Genomic DNA, 16,268 nt, shown 5'->3' with positions numbered 1-16,268 from the left:
GCAAGTTCCATGATCTTTGATATACAACTCGTGGTGACTCTGTGAAAATGTCCTTAAGCTGATCGCTCTGTGTCAATAAGTTGTAACGTTTTCTGAGTATATGCGACACGTTAGGAATAGAAGCAGAATGCGCTAGAACGAGGTTAGTTCAGGAAGGTGGCACTAATCGCTTGTCCTTACTGATGAGCTCTTTGCGATCGAGACATTTGGTCCGCTGGAGAGCGTCGTCGGTCATTTGTGAAGGATATTGCCGTTCGGTTAATGCTTTACTGAGCTGGTCAAAGTTGCGAGTGAATTCCCTGTTGTCTGAACAATTTCTTTTAAAACGGGTAGCTTCGCTTTAGGGGATACTTGTTTTGCAGTGTTTGACATGGCTGCTTTTAAAATGAAGATATCTTTGTTGGTCAGTGGGCTTCCTGTAAAGGTTCGTTGTTAGTTTACCATTGTCTAAAGCTACATTGACGTCGGGGAAGTTTATGCTGACTGGTGAATAAGAGTAGGAAATGGAGATGGATGGTTCTACGTTGTTGAAGTCAGCAATGAAACAAAGTAATGGCGCTTCACCATGTTGCCAACTTAAGAAAATGTCGTCAATGAAGCGTTTGTTATAAAGTGGTTTAAGGTCACAAGTGGCGAGAAACTTATTTTCTAGAATTCCCATGTTGATGTTCGCATTATTGGGACCTATTTTTGCGCCCATCGAGGTGCTGCTGGTTTCAATGTAATATTCACCGTTAAAATGAAAGTTCTTAAGCTCGAACATCAGTGCTAAAATAGTGCCTAAGGTGGAATCGTCGATGGGTTTGTCATTTACCAAGTCGTTGTATGCTTGCAGTACACAACGAATGCCGTCCGCATGGGGTATATTTGTGTACAGTGATATTACATCCAGTGTCACCAGAAGAGCATCACTCGGAACACATATATTTACAACGTCACGCGAAAAGTGGATAGTGTCCTTGACATATGAACTAAAGTTAGCAAAAATGGAACTAATTAGGCTGTCTGCATAGCGAGCAGGCTTCCCGTGATGGCTCCTATTCCTAAAATTCTTGGCCGGCTAGCATTGTGTGTGTATATATATATATATATATTGTCACGTGCGTCCCGCGAAAAAGACGAAGGCGACAACAACCACGCATACGCGCATCTGCACGCTTTTATGCAGAATGCAACAACGACAAAGATGAGGAACTCTCTCTCACGCGGTTAACAAAAAGACCGACCCGCTGCTGTTTTCTCAGCGTCTTCTAGTACGACCTCTCTCTTGACGTCGGGACACTGGTGGAGGTGCTGGGGCCTGCAACCTGATGCAAGAAAGCGTTGTTCGGGACCGTACACCCAGTCCGGAGCCTCAACGTCTTGTTGCGACTCCAGTACACCGATTCAGCCGGCGCCTATTAGGCCTAAGCCCAGAACTTTTGACGGCATCTCCTGTTACCAACATGGCGGCCCCTTCAGCGTCTGCGAATCTTCCCCCGGCCCCGGCCCAAACGACTCACCCTTACCAGGTAACTTTTGAGACTCCTCGTGTTCCCGAAGTCTTCCGTGGAGAACCGTATGAAGATGTCGAGGACTGGCTCGACCAGTTCGAGCGGACCGCTGTGGTGAATCGTTGGAGCGTGCAAGAAAAACTTGGCCGTGCCTACTTCGCAATGGAAAATAGCGCTCGCACATGGTACGAGAACAGGGAGCCTACTTTCCAAACCTGGGACGATTTCCGCCAAAAGCTTCTCGAGACGTTCCTGAGTGCGGACCGACGGGATCTCGCACAACAGATGATCGAAGCCCGCATGCAAAAGCCGAACGAAAGCGTGGCCATGTTCGCTGAGGATATGGTCCGCCTATTTCGCCGCGCTGACCCTGACATGCCCGAGGCAAGGAAAGTTCGTCATCTGATGCGGGGAGTTAAGGAACCGCTTTTCGCCGGCCTTGTACGAAATCCGCCAACAACAGTGGATGAATTCATCAAAGAGGCGACTGTCATTGAGCGGGCGCTTCGGCAACGATGCCGCCACTTTGACCGCCTGCCCGACCAAACGCCTGTTGGTGCCGCCGCTCAAAACGCTGCCGTTTCCGAAAACTCTTTACGGCAAATGATTCGGCAAATCCTGCGGGAAGAGCTGAGGGCCCTCGGCCTTCCGTCTACCGATCCCCCAGTTGCTTCTGTTGCAGAAATCGTGCGCCAGGAACTACGGCAAGCCTTTCCATCACCGGCGCCACCACCCGAACCACGTCCACTGTCCTATGCTGATGCCGTGCGCCGTCATCCGCCTGCCCCAGAAGAACCACCCTTTCAGCCGTGGCCCGTTACCTTGCCGTGGTGGCAGCGTGAACCTGTGCGGCGACCACCAGTACGTCGGACCGACTTGTGGCGCACTGCCGACCGTCGACCCCTTTGTTTCAACTGCGGCGAACCAGGCCACATCTCGCGCTACTGCCGTCATCGAGAAACCCGGTTTGGAAACTTTTCTCGGCCCGCTTCTTTTTACTCTGAAGACCCTCGTGACCATGGTGCTGATCACCTACCGACCAACCAAGCGTCTTCACCAAGTCGTCGCTGGCGGTCTCCCTCACCTGCACGAGGTCAGAATTCCCCGAATCGCCAAAGATACGCGGACGCCATCAGAAACCGCTCCCCAAGCCCGTGCCAGGGAAACTAACTGCCGCGACCTCCGGGGGCAAGGTTGCCAATTGCCGAGACGCCAAAAAGACCCCCTTGCCTCTACACAAAGACGACGTGACGACGGTGATGACGAAGACGACAACAACCACGAGTACTACTGCCAATGAATTTGTACGTGCCGACCTCAGCGTTATTATAGACGGACACCACGTAACAGCACTGGTTGACACTGGTGCTGACTTCTCTATTATGCGACAAGAGCTCGCCGACCGCCTTAAGAAGGTTAAGACGCCGTGGAGTGGGCCGAGCATAAGGAGTGCTGGTGGGCAGCTAATGACGCCAACCGGTAAATGCACCGCTCGGCTCGTAATCGATGATTCGAACTTCGTCGCCACATTTGTCATTTTACCGGACTGTTGTAAAGAGTTAATTTTGGGTATGGATTTTCTGCGAGAGTACGGTGCTATCATCAACATCCCAGAACGTATCGTCACCTTTTCCTCCCATCCTTACGTCGACGCCACCACTGAAGAACAACTGCAACGTTTACGTGTAGCCGATGATGTGATGCTCTTGCCGAGATCTTGCTGCCTTGTGTCGGTGTTGTGTGAATGGCCGTGCCGTAAGGAGGTGATAGCGGAGCGAATAGACACGCTATTGCTTACGCAAGGTGTTTCCATAGCGAGAGGCATTCTGGCACTAATTGATGGGCGGGCAGAAGTCCTCATCACCAACTTCAGCAACGAGCGTCGTCACATCCAGAAGGGCACCGCGATTGCCTACTACGACGACGTGGACCAAGCCAGAGATTGCTTCGCTTTCCAACCGGACGAGGCGACCATCCCAGCCTCGACACCTTTGTCTGTCAACATTTCCTCAACCCTGTCAGCCTCGGAAAAACAGCGCCTACTAGAGCTGATACACCAGTTCAAAAATTGTTTTTCGTGCACGTCGAAAGTCAAGCAAACACCACTGACACGGCACCGAATCATCATTGAAGAAAATACGAGACCGATCCGTCAAAACCCATACCGTGTGGCTCCGAAAGAACGTGAAGAGATCCAAAAGCAAGTTCAGAAGATGCTCCAAGATGACGTAATACAGCCTTCCAAGAGTCCTTGGGCATCCCCCGTGGTATTGGTTAAAAAGAAAGACGGCAGCTTGCGTTTCTGTATAGATTACCGCAAGTTAAACCAAGTAACGAAGAAAGACGTCTACCCACTGCCACGTATAGATGACTCTCTTGATCGGCTGCGGCATGCACGCTATTTCTCATCGATGGACCTGCGAAGTGGCTATTGGCAAATAGAGGTCGACGAGAGAGACCGTGAGAAAACTGCTTTCGTGACGCCCGACGGTCTTTATGAATTTAAAGTGCTTCCATTCGGGTTATGCTCAGCGCCAGCCACTTTTCAGCGTTTAATGGACACTGTGCTATCGGGACTTAAGTGGCAGACATGCTTGGTTTATCTAGACGACGTTGTCGTCTTCTCAGCTACATTCAAGGAACACCTAAGTCGATTATTCGCAGTTCTACAAGCTATACGTTCGGCTGGCCTGACTTTAAAGCCAGAGAAGTGCCATTTCGGTTTCAACGAACTTTGCTTCTTAGGCCACGTGGTCAGCCACGAAGGTGTTCGACCTGACCCGGACAAAATCGACGCTGTCGCAAAGTTTCCCGCACCGCTTGACAAAAGAGCAGTGAGACGCTTCTTAGGCCTCTGCGCTTATTACCGACGATTCATCGCCAACTTTTCGTCTATTGCGGCGCCTCTGACGCGGCTCACACGAGAGGATGTCCCCTTTCTTTGGAGCGAAAAGGAACAAACAGCGTTCAACGAATTACGCCAACGCCTCCAAACACCTCCGGTTCTGGCACACTTTGACCAGGAAGCGCCAACAGCACTTCACACCGACGCAAGCAATGTAGGCCTGGGCGCCGTACTGATACAATGGCAAGATAACTCCGAGAAAGTGATAGCCTATGCCAGCAGAGCTCTCTCTCGCACGGAAGAGAACTACTCGACTACCGAGAAAGAGTGCCTCGCCGTGGTTTGGGCGGTTCTCAAATTTCGACCGTATCTGTACGGCCGCTCATTCAAGGTCGTCAGTGATCACCACTCGCTTTGCTGGCTCACTAACTTGAAAGACCCATCCGGCCGTTTAGCACGCTGGAGCCTTCGGCTTCAGGAGTTTGATATGACCATTATTTATAAATCAGGGAAGAAGCACACCGACGCAGACTGTCTCTCGCGGTCACCCGTTGAGCCTGCCGCTATTAATGACGAGTCTATGGACGCCGCATTCTTGGGAGTCATCAACGCGGCCACTATCTCACAAGAGCAGCGCCGTGACCCTGACCTGCTTTCGCTTATTGATTTCTTAGAAGGACGACGGGAAGACGTGCCGCGAATTTTTGCGAGAGGAGTGCCATCTTTTTGTTTAAGGAACGACGTCCTATACAAGAAAAACTTTTCTCCCACCGGCAGCCCATACTTGCTCGTCGTCCCTGCATCACTGCGAAAAGAAATTCTGGAAGCCTGCCATGATGAAGTCACCTCTGGTCATCTCGGTTACACTCGAACATTGTCCCGTCTGCAAAACAGTTACTACTGGCCTAACCTACCTGCTGCTGTAAAACATCACGTCCAAACATGTGCCGACTGTCAAAGACGCAAAGCACCACCCGGCAGGCCGGCAGGCTTATTACATTCCGTTCAAGTACCAGCAAAGCCATTCGCCCAAATCGGAATGGATTTCCTGGGCCCATTCCCAACTTCTACCACAGGAAACAGATGGATCATTGTCGCCACTGATTACTTGTCTCGCTACGCAGAAACTAAAGCCATGCCGAGGGCCACAGCAGCAGAAGCGGCTCATTTCTTCATAGAAAACGTCGTCCTTCGGCATGGTGCTCCAACAGTTCTCATCACGGATAGAGGAACTGCGTTCGTGGCAGAACTTTTGGAGTCGGTTCTCAGGCTCAGTGGTACAGCTCACCGGAGAACAACGGCGTACCACCCACAAACAAACGGACTAACAGAGCGGCTTAATAAGACCCTCGCAGACATGATCTGCATGTATGTCGACACAGAACACAAGAACTGGGACGAAATCTTGCCTTATGTGACCTTCGCCTATAATACTGCCCGGCAGGAAATTACCGGAATGACGCCGTTTAGTTTAATACACGGGCGCGAAGTCACTACAACGTTGGACGCTATGCTGCCGCACGAGTGTGACGACACTCACGCTGACGCCGAAGAATTTGGTCAGCGTGCCGAAGAAGCCCGACAGCTAGCCCGCGTGCGTATTTGTCACCAGCAACACAAAGATGCGAAACGGTACGACCTACGACATAAATTGGTAACCTACAAACCAGGCGACAAGGTATGGGTCTGGATCCCAATACGTCGACGCGGACTTTCAGAAAAGCTATTACGACGATACTTTGGCCCATATCGAGTCACCCGACGATTGAACGACATCAACTACGAAGTTATTCCTGACGGCAATTGCAGTTCCAGTCGCCGAAACTGCGCACCCGAAATCGTGCATGTCATCCGGATGAAACCCTACTTGTCCAGCTAACTCTTGTTTGTCCTGTGCGTGCCGGTGCATATGTGCGTTTTTATAAGTAGAGTGCCTTGGCTACGCATCGGGACGATGCCATTTTTGGAGGGAGGCAAATGTCACGTGCGTCCCGCGAAAAAGACGAAGGCGACAACAACCACGCATACGCGCATCTGCACGCTTTTATGCAGAATGCAACAACGACAAAGATGAGGAACTCTCTCTCACGCGGTTAACAAAAAGACCGACCCGCTGCTGTTTTCTCAGCGTCTTCTAGTACGACCTCTCTCTTGACGTCGGGACAATATATATATATATATATATATATATATATATATATATATATATATACGCTTTAAAAACTTGTTTATTGCTGATACTACGATCGACTACCGATCGTCGTCAGACGAAATTTAGTCACCTATGACGTGCTTTTATGTCATCGTCCAGCCGAGAAAGAGAGAAAGAAAAAATGCACACATACAGCAGTGCATGGCCAAACAACCTATGGTATACTGATAATTAGGTCACACTAATAAGTGGTCAAACGACCACGTGTGCCTGTGCCGACTTCCACCAATGCATATCCCGTGCACTTTGTGCAAAAAAAGTGCACACACAAACGAGTGGCCAATCAACATAAAATCAAGCTAAGGCCTTTGAGTCCAGGTGGCTAAACTAAGCACATTCTAGTGATACATTGTGAAGTTTCACTCCTCAGCCTCAGCTCATTTCTTATTAACTTCCCCCCGTAGCCTAAAAAGCACTCTGAAGTATATTCCTTCCGATAATTGTCACTGACGCGTTCCGCCGGTTCTTCCAACCCCCTCCTCTGGTATATATATATCAGTCGAAAAAAATCAGGCGACAGACGTTTGAAACGCAATCTTTACTAATGTCAGTAAAAACTGTGTTTCATACGTTTGTCGCCGTCTTTTGTTCGACTGCATTTCCTACCGAACTCATTGACCGTATTTCTCGCACACGCACACACACACACACATATATATATTTGTATATATATATATATATATATATATATATATATATAATATATATATATATATATATATATAATTTATATATATACATATATTGTAGGCATTCATTAAGCACATCTACTCTATTTACACACGTTCATCATTATGAGTGGTCGTCGTCTTCATCTGCGTTGGGGACTTGGCTTGTCTGAGTTCTGTGTCTTGAGTGTTGTTGTCGCTTCATCGTGTCTTCTGGGCCTAATAAAGGTTGCCTTCACCGTTACACCACAAGTGTTAGAGTGTGCTCTATGATCTTCCGTCCTCTACAAGCCCACTCTGCCTCCTGGAACTCCGCTGAGGTCGTCGTTTATGCCAGGTGTCCGGTAACGTCCCTTAGGACGAGCCAACCGGCGCTTCTGCGTCTACCTCCACGGCTCCGGCTACCGCGGCCTATCCATCGTGGATTATCACCGCGCACCAGCGTAAGCCGCCCACGTTCGCCGGACTTCGAGGTGAAGATGTGGAGGTTTGGTTGGACCAGTTCAATCGAGCGAGTTTCATTAACAACTGCGATGATCCTACCAAGCTTCGCCGTGTTTCTTTCTATCTGACAGGCGTAGCGAAAACATGGTTTTTCAATTATGAAACGGACATCACGGACTGGACACGTTTCAAGAAACAGCTTTGCCAAACTTTCGGCACCCCGGTGGTTCGTTCAGCTTTCGCGAAGAAGACACTGGATGCTCGCAAGCAACAATGCGGCGAGTCTTACACATCGTACATAGAGGTTGTGCTTGCTCTATGTCACCGTTTCAGTACGTCCATGTCTCAATCAAAGAGAGTTCGTCATCTATTGAAAGGCATTGGCACTGTCGCGTTCAATGCCTTGGTTATACAAAGACCGACCACAGTCGCTGACGTCGTTGCCACTTGCCAACACCCAGAGGAACTTGAGTCCCAACGGTTACCGCCGGCCAGCGCTGAAAACACCACCACGACTGATGTCTCATTGCGTGCCATGATCCGGGCGATTATACGGGAGGAGCTGCAATCTTTCGGCCTCTCAACGACACCGAGTCCACCTACCCCCTCCAACACTGCTTTGCGCGACGTTATCAAAGAGGAGTTGGCGTCCATGACCTGGCCAGCATATGTAGACTCTCCAGTACCTCGAATCTAGCCGACGTACGCACAAGGGCTCGCTGGCTCACCAACCATCGTACAACTTATGCCCGCACACTGGACGCCTGTCCCACTGGCTTCGTTAACTACGAGTGCGCCTAGCCAGCCCTTTCACCCACCAAGGCAGCCGCCTCATCCGATCTGTTATTACTGCGGCTCTCAGGGCCACATTGTATGCTTCTGTCGGAAACGTGAGCAGGACGAGCGTCGTGGACTCGACACGTATGGACGGTATGATGGGACAAGCTGGTACGCTTTCCAACGTCGTTCTTATGATCCGGCGCTACGTCGCTCGCCGTCTCTAACTGCGACATTTGTGCCAACCACTTCCTACCACTCTACTAGACGCCGCTCACCATCACCCCTCCACCACTCCACGTCTCCATTGCGACCTGTCTCGCAATTCACCCACCAACACTCGGAAAACTAACCTCTGCAGCTTTTGGAGGAAAATCTGCATCGAACGAAAAGACAGAAATGCCTCCAGTGCATCCTTATAATACGATAGCTGTTTTAATGGAAGGTGTGTACGTCGACGCTTTAATAGACACTGGTGCTTGTTTGTCTGTGATTGATCGTTCCTTGTGTTCACGTCTACGAAAAGTCACCACCCCTTATGATGGACCTACACTGCTCGCTGATCAAGTGGACGGCATTAGACCTGCCGCTATGTGTACCACCGTGTTTTCATAGCTGGTCTTCTCCATTTTTTGCAATTTGCCGTGCTGAGTTCGTGTGCCCACCAGCTTATATTAGGCTGGGATTTTCCGTCTACGGCGAACGCTTCCATCTGCTGTCGAGAAAATGTTGTTCATATGATGGAAACTGACTATGCCCTTTATGCGGATGACAAGCCCGTTCGCTTGCTCACTAGCGGAAGATACCGAGCTACCACCTGGTCATCAGCGAATAGTTATCATCACGTCTAATGTGTTCGACTTTGGTGACGTGTTTGTCCAACCATCTGCACGCTGTCTCGCAAGAGGTATAGCCCTTGCTTCAGGTCTAGCGCGGTTCCAAAATGGCTCCGGACTTTTCTACGCTACAAACCAGACGTCTGAGAAAATTCTAATTCCTAAAGGCACCAGAACGGCTTGCGGTACCAAATCCCGACCTGTATCTGTTGTCCCGCTTATGCCAGCGTGTTCTGACCTTCCTTCTATTGGACGTTCATCAAGCGCTTCTGTTCTTGCTGCGACTATTAGCCCAGAGCTGACCTCTTCAGAGATTATTGAGTTTCTGGCCTTGCTACAAAAGTATAGGAGATTGTTTGATGCCCATTCCTCATCTCTGGGACAGACGTCCATTTTTAGGCACCGTATCCCGACCGATGGCACTTCCATCGTACGCCATCGACCATATCGCGTCTCTTCGTCCGAGCGCGAGGTCATTGAACAAAATGTAGCCGATATGCTGCAACGGAACATTATACGTCCCTCCGCAAGTCCTTGGTCATCCCCTCTTGTTTTAGTAAGGAAAAAAGATGGCTCCGTGCGATTTTGCGTGGACTACAGAGCACTTATTAAGATTACCCACAAGGATGTTTACCCCATGCCGCACATAGACGATGCTTTGGATTCACTGCAAGGTGCCGAGTACTTCTCAAGCCTAGACCTGCGTTCATGTTACAGGCAAATACCCATGCACGAGGAAGACAAAGGTTAACACTAGATGGGCTGTATGAATTCAAAGTCATGCCATTCGGCCTTTGCGATGCTCCAGCAACATTCGAGCGCATGATCGATACAGTTTTACGAGGCTTGAAATGGAAGACTTGCTTGAGCTATTCAGACGATATCGTCATTTTCTCGTCAACCTTCCCTCAGCACTTGAAACAACTGGACGAAGTTCTCACGTGCCTTGCAAACGCAGGCCTTCAGCTGAACACCAAGAAGTGCCGTTTTGCGAGCAAGACGATTAAAGTGTTAGGCCACGTCGTAAGCAAGGACGGTGTTCGTCCCAATCCAGACAAGATTTCCGCTGTCTAACACTTGCCGCGTCCTGAAAAAGCCAAAGATTTGCGCAGCTTCGTCGGCCTCGCTTTTTATTTTCGCCGATTCATTCGAGACTTCACCTCAATAGCTTCACCATTGCACAAGTTGCTGGGATCAGGCGCCGCTTTTGTGTGGTCTCTTGATTGTGAAGCGGCGTTCGCCCAACTGAAGTGTGCACTCACATCCGAACCAGTCCTCTGCCATTTCGACGAAACCGCGCCTACGCTCTTGCAAACAGACGCTAGTGTTCAAGGCATTGGTGGAATTCTCCTACAGCGAGACAAATCTTCACGTGAGAAAGTCGTCGCATACGCGAGCCGTGCACTGACCCCTGCTGAAAAGAATTATACCATCACCGAACAGGAGCGTCTAGTGGTCGTATGGTGGATACGAAAGTTTCGACCTTATCTCCACGGCCGCCACGTTACTGCGGGTAAGGAATATCACGCCTTGGGCGGGCTCTCGACAATCAAGAACTTGTCCGGCCGCATGCCGCTGGATTCTTCGCTTACAAGAATACGACTTCACGATTACATACAAGTCGGGAAACAAACATCAAGACGCCGACGCACTTTCGCGTTGCCCGCTTTCTTCGGAGCCACTTAACAAACACACCACTGCAGCACTCGAGAAGCTTTTGGCCGTCTCTTCCCTACATGTTTCGTCATTAGCTACTGTGGACCCAACTTCTCCAAGCGAGTGTGGTTTGTTCTTATCTCACCAACGTGCTGACCCTTACTGCCACCGCATCATAGACCGTCTTGACGGGACTTGCCGGTCCCCTAACGCCTGTCTTCGCTGACAGCTGACGCAATTCAAGCTCAACAACCACGTCTTGTACCGTCATATCTACCACCCTGATGGTCAACGCTGGGTGCCCGTTCTACCTCGCTCTCTTCGGGCTCAAGTCGTCAAGACATATTACGACGACATGTTCGCTGGACACTAGGGCTTCCAGAAAACGTATGACCGCATAAGATGTCACTACTACTGGTCGGGCTTGTCCACCTGTGTCGCGAAGTACGTTGCCTTCTGTGCCCTTTGTCAGTGTCGCAAGCTACCTACATCAACTCGAAGTGGACAATTACAAGCGCTCCCGTGTCCCCTGCAACCATTGGAGGTAGTAGACGTTGATCTGTACGGTCCGCTTTCTATGACTGTCACGGTCAATTGATGGATAGTTACAGCTGTCGACCACCTGACCGGCTACGCCGAAACAGCTCCTGTGCCTTCTGCATCAGCTTCAAAAGTGGCTGACTTCACCTTTCGAGCAATATTCCTTGGTCATGGAGCTCCTCGTGTAATCCTGAGCGACCGTGAAAGGGTATTTCTTTCACAACTCGTCGAAGAAGTGCTCAAGGCATCCGGCACTACACACAAAACAAGCTTCAGTTACCAACCTCAGATGAACGGCCTGACTGAGCGCTTTCATTGTACATTGTGAGATATGAAAGTGATGTATATAAAACCGGACCACAGAAACTGGGACACCATTTTCCATTTGTCACTTTTGCGTATAATACCTCTGTACAGCGCACAAGCGGTTACTCGCCGTTCTACCTCGTCCACGGTTGATTTGATTGATTGATATGTGGGGTTTAACGTCCGAAAACCACCATATGATTATGAGAGCTAGACGCCGTAGTGGAGGGCTCAAGAAATTTTGACCACCTGGGGTTCTTTAACATGCACCCAAGTGTGAGCACACGGGCCTACGACGCTTCCGCCTCCATCGGAAATGCAGCCGCCGAAGCCGGGATTCGAATCCTTGACCTGCGGGTCATCAGCCCAGTACCTTAGCCGCTAGACCACCACGACGGGGCACCTCGTCCACGGTCGCTTCCCCTCTTCTTTCCTCGATGTTTCGTTCTTCTCTGTGCCTGTTAAACCATGTTTATCTTCAAGTGAAGAATACGTGTCTCGTCTACTTCATAGCCGCCAGCTGGCTCGCGTCAACACTAAAGCCAAGCAACAGGATCGCAAGCTTGAATATTGCCGCGAACGTAATAACAGACAGCGACGAAACGACGCCTTGGTTGCCCTCAGACCAGGACGCAAAAGCCCTCTTCTTTCTTCACTTCCAAGGGATTCCACCTACAGTTGATGGCTCATACCCATTACCTGTGACAATATAATGTCTTTCATTGTGCCGTACCCTTCAGCCCTGGCGACGAAGTCCTTCTTCTTACACCCAATAGCACTCCTGGCCTGTGCGAGAATTTCCAATTACGTTTTATTGGCCCCTACACTGTCTTGAAGCAAGCGTCTTCTGTGAATTATCACGTGGCACCCGTTCTTCTTCCAACGGACCGCCGCTGCAGGGCAGCAGAAATAGTCCACGTATCCCGCATGAAGCCTTCTTTACCGCTTCCATGTGGGGGGAGAGAGTTAGGGTCGGGTCGGCATTCATTAAGCACATCTACTATATTTACACACGTTCATCATTATGAGTGATCGTCATCTTCATCTGGGGTGGGGACTTGGTTTGCCTGAGTTCTGTGCCATGGGTGTGGTCGCTTCATCGTGTTTTCTGGGCCTAATAAAGGTTGCCTTCACCGTTACATCACAGTATATATATATATATATATATATATATATATATATATATATATATATATATATATATATATATATATATATATATATATATACATATAAGGCAAGATTACCTGCAAAGGAGTAACGGAGCCCAATATAGGCGCGCGCGATGAACGGATAGACCGTTGAGGAGCAACCGCAGAGGAAAGCGTGCAGTGTGAAACTACTTAGTCTCCAAAAGGATAAACCGCCGGGGATCACAGGCAGCGCGAAAAGCGTTACCAAGGTGACTAACACTCCTTCTCCACAGAACACATGTCCTTCACCTCGTCTGCTCGCTCAGTCTTTCCCCATATATTTCCGGCGATGGTTCGCGATGCATCGCACTCGGAGTGCTCGACCACACCCGCCTGGGTTCGACGATCTAAGAATTACAACGTGGTGCTTGCGTGTACGCTTGGATGAGCGTGGGCTGCTGCTTTTGCGTTTGGCTGCACCCATGAAGTCTGGAGCGAGCCTCAACACGTCACGATGCCACGCTGTATATCTCTGGCTTCAAGATAGGCCCGACCAACACACTACAGCAACAGTTGGAGAGGCCAATATGGCGGCCGAGAAGTCAGCAGGCCTATCGGATATATACTTCAGTCCGACTCAGGGCTGAAAACAACGCTGGAGTCTACGGCAAGTAGGTTATCATTCTTTATTATACTCTACTTGTCGCGTGTGCGATACGGATTTCGCTTGCCGGCAACGGGCTCGTTCGTGTTTTACATCGCACGCACGAAATGCATTGCGAAGGTCAGCTTCGGCGTCTGCAGTTCGCCTGTGCTTTGCGACTGCCTGGAAATTGACCGCCATTGCCATCGGCCTGCCGTGCGCTCACTCATGAAGTGCTCGCCTGTCTTCGCCGCCGCGATTAGCTTCCGGGTTGACGATATTAGGCTGAGACCTCGTCGCTGTGTTGGCAGTCGTCGAAAACACGTTGTGGGTTCTCGTAAAGAGCTTGGTTGTAGTATGTCGCACGCTGTAAGTCGACCAGCACGGGCTGGCGGAGCTTTCGCTAGCGTTGGAACTCACTGAAAATTAGTCACCATTAGAGTCGATCGCAAGCAGCTCGGCGCCATTCGCTGGCCGCGGTGGCGGACTCGCGCTTGCGCGCTCCACTCGCTCGAGTTTGTGGAAAAGGGCCGCATCACCGTCGATTTCTTCGGCGCTAGCTCCAAACCAGCTCAGGGCTGTTCGTGGCGAAGGCCGAGCGTACGCTCGCTCTCCTGTTCGAAGTTCACTGGCGGCAGACACTCCGCGTGCAACACCGTGTTTGGTCTCGCGTGCGCTTGCTCGAGCTGAAGGACGTCGCTCGCTTAGGACTCGCCGACTTGTTAGCGGCACGGAGGTGCGCGGAGTTGTGGCTGCGGCCGCTGCTCCTAAGCTCTTGCGCTACGGGGATTGAAATGAGTCTTGACAATGTGTGACATCACGGTGAAATTATTAGCATGTCATATCTGACGTATGTTTTCACTTCACCTTGCACGTATTTCTCATAGGCAATTGTATTCATCATCTGTCACGTGAGACTCACTATTTAACCTACTTATTTTGCAGTCGTTGGCACACACCGTGCTGAAGACTGTGTGCGCTGGCGTCTGCGATGCCCGTCATTCATCTCTTTCGTCAGAGCAGCTTCAGGGGGACTATGCGAGATGTGAAGGTAAAGTTATTTGTGTGTCATAATAAAACGCTTGTTTTTATAATAACGTGCACGTACTTGTCATATGAGTAAATCTCCGTCTTCGGTCACGTGTGTCTAACTATTTTTACTATAATATTGTGCGTGCAGCCGTGGGAACACAAAGGCAGAAGGGTGCGTGCGCTGGCGTCTGCAATGCCTGTCATCTATCGCTTCCGTCGGAGGAGCTCCCAAAGGACTGAACGAGATTTGACAACGAGACTAGACTTGTACACTTCACCATGAATTTACTTGAAAGAATGGAGAAACTTCATGTGTATGTAGAAAAATAAAAGATTTCAATGTCTCACTTTTGTTGTTCGTTGTTGCCGTCACTGCGAAAGCAGTTACAAATAGGTGGCTTTTTCGCGTGTTCTTCTCTGCGCAATTTGTTGCTCACTGCGCAGAAAAACAGGCGAAAAATGTATTAGGCCTGGCGGAAAATAAACAAAAAACAATGTTTGAACTGGGGAAGAAAAGTTAATTCGATTGAAATATTGTAGTGGATCAACCGTTCGTCCCGCTAGGTGCAACTGTGAGGACTAACGGTTGCCCGGTAAGGTGTAAATGTGGGGATTCACAGTTAGGCCCGGTGCCGTTAGTCCTTAAAGGTAAAATGGTTGTGGCAGCCCAATTAGTCCCCAAAAGGACAAAACACACACCCTTTGAACACCCTTTTGCCTTGAAGTATATATATATATATATATATATATATATATATATATATATATATATATATATATATATATATATATATATATAGTCCAGTAGATCCTCCGTGAACGGTCACAACGTCGTTACGTCGTTTATTTCGACGTTTCGGCCTAGAGTCTGGCATTCATCAGGATTAAAGGTACAGTTTGTTGGTGCTCAGCTTTATACAATCTCAAATCAGAGGGAAAGGAAAGAGGAAAAAGACACAAAAAAAGAAAAAGAAAACAAAGAAAAAGAAAATAAGGTGGACTCCTTTAGGGTGTTCCCTTCCACTCTTCCTTCCACTTCCCCTCTTCATCTCTCTCTCCGATTTCTCCCCTTCACCTTTCTGATGTCAGTGGTCTGCGTATGCTTCTTTTCACTAACGCATTTTTCCCGACCAGACGGCGTCTCCTGGCACTGGCGGTTCGGTGTGGGGCAAAAAAGAGCTTTTTTAGGAAGTTCTGAGCCTTTTACTTCTCGCAGCCCCGTCAACATTTCTTCGTAGAAAGAGGGGTGCCGCTTATTGCGGCAGATGCTTGTAAGCGGGCTTTTCAGGAAGTTTTAAGCCTTTAACTACTCGGCGCCCCGTCAACATTTCGTCGTAGAAAGAGGGGTGCCGCGTATTGTGGCAGAGGCTGGTAAGCGGGTGCAATGCGAATTCCTTGTCCGCTTCTGGATTACGCGTGCAGTAACGGCCTCCTGGCTGTGCACAGGATTGCTGTTGGGCATGTCATGCATGGCACAATTGATTGGGTAGTAAAAGAATACAGAAATCAGCTGATAGCTGCACTCTGGAAGAGTAGATACACTTGGAATTGTTTTGAGTTGTCCAGTGCCCTTCGCAGCTGCAGTGCCGTGAACCCAGTTACTATTTTTATTATTGCCGTTATTGTTTTCTAATGCTTTAATTGCTGCAAGTGTACCAGGATTCTCATTTATTCCTATATCGA

The 16,268-nt window shown here is 49.5% G+C and overlaps 1 protein-coding gene and 1 long non-coding RNA gene across 3 annotated transcripts in view; both read left to right on the top strand.

Annotated features, from left to right (window-relative positions):
- The window catches only part of LOC119160793 (receptor-type tyrosine-protein phosphatase F), a 223,567-nt gene that overhangs the window by 166,390 nt on the left and 40,909 nt on the right, over positions 1–16,268 (top strand). The window lies entirely within an intron of this gene.
- On the top strand, positions 13,044–14,932 carry LOC142775010 (uncharacterized). The gene is made up of 3 exons (XR_012886633.1): positions 13,044–13,581; positions 14,499–14,604; positions 14,734–14,932. It is a non-coding gene; the product is annotated as an uncharacterized LOC142775010 (long non-coding RNA).

Source organism: Rhipicephalus microplus, chromosome X (genome assembly GCF_043290135.1).
Source record: "Rhipicephalus microplus isolate Deutch F79 chromosome X, USDA_Rmic, whole genome shotgun sequence".
NCBI classification, from domain to species: domain Eukaryota; kingdom Metazoa; phylum Arthropoda; class Arachnida; order Ixodida; family Ixodidae; genus Rhipicephalus; species Rhipicephalus microplus.
This window is presented reverse-complemented; position numbering and strand designations above follow the sequence as displayed.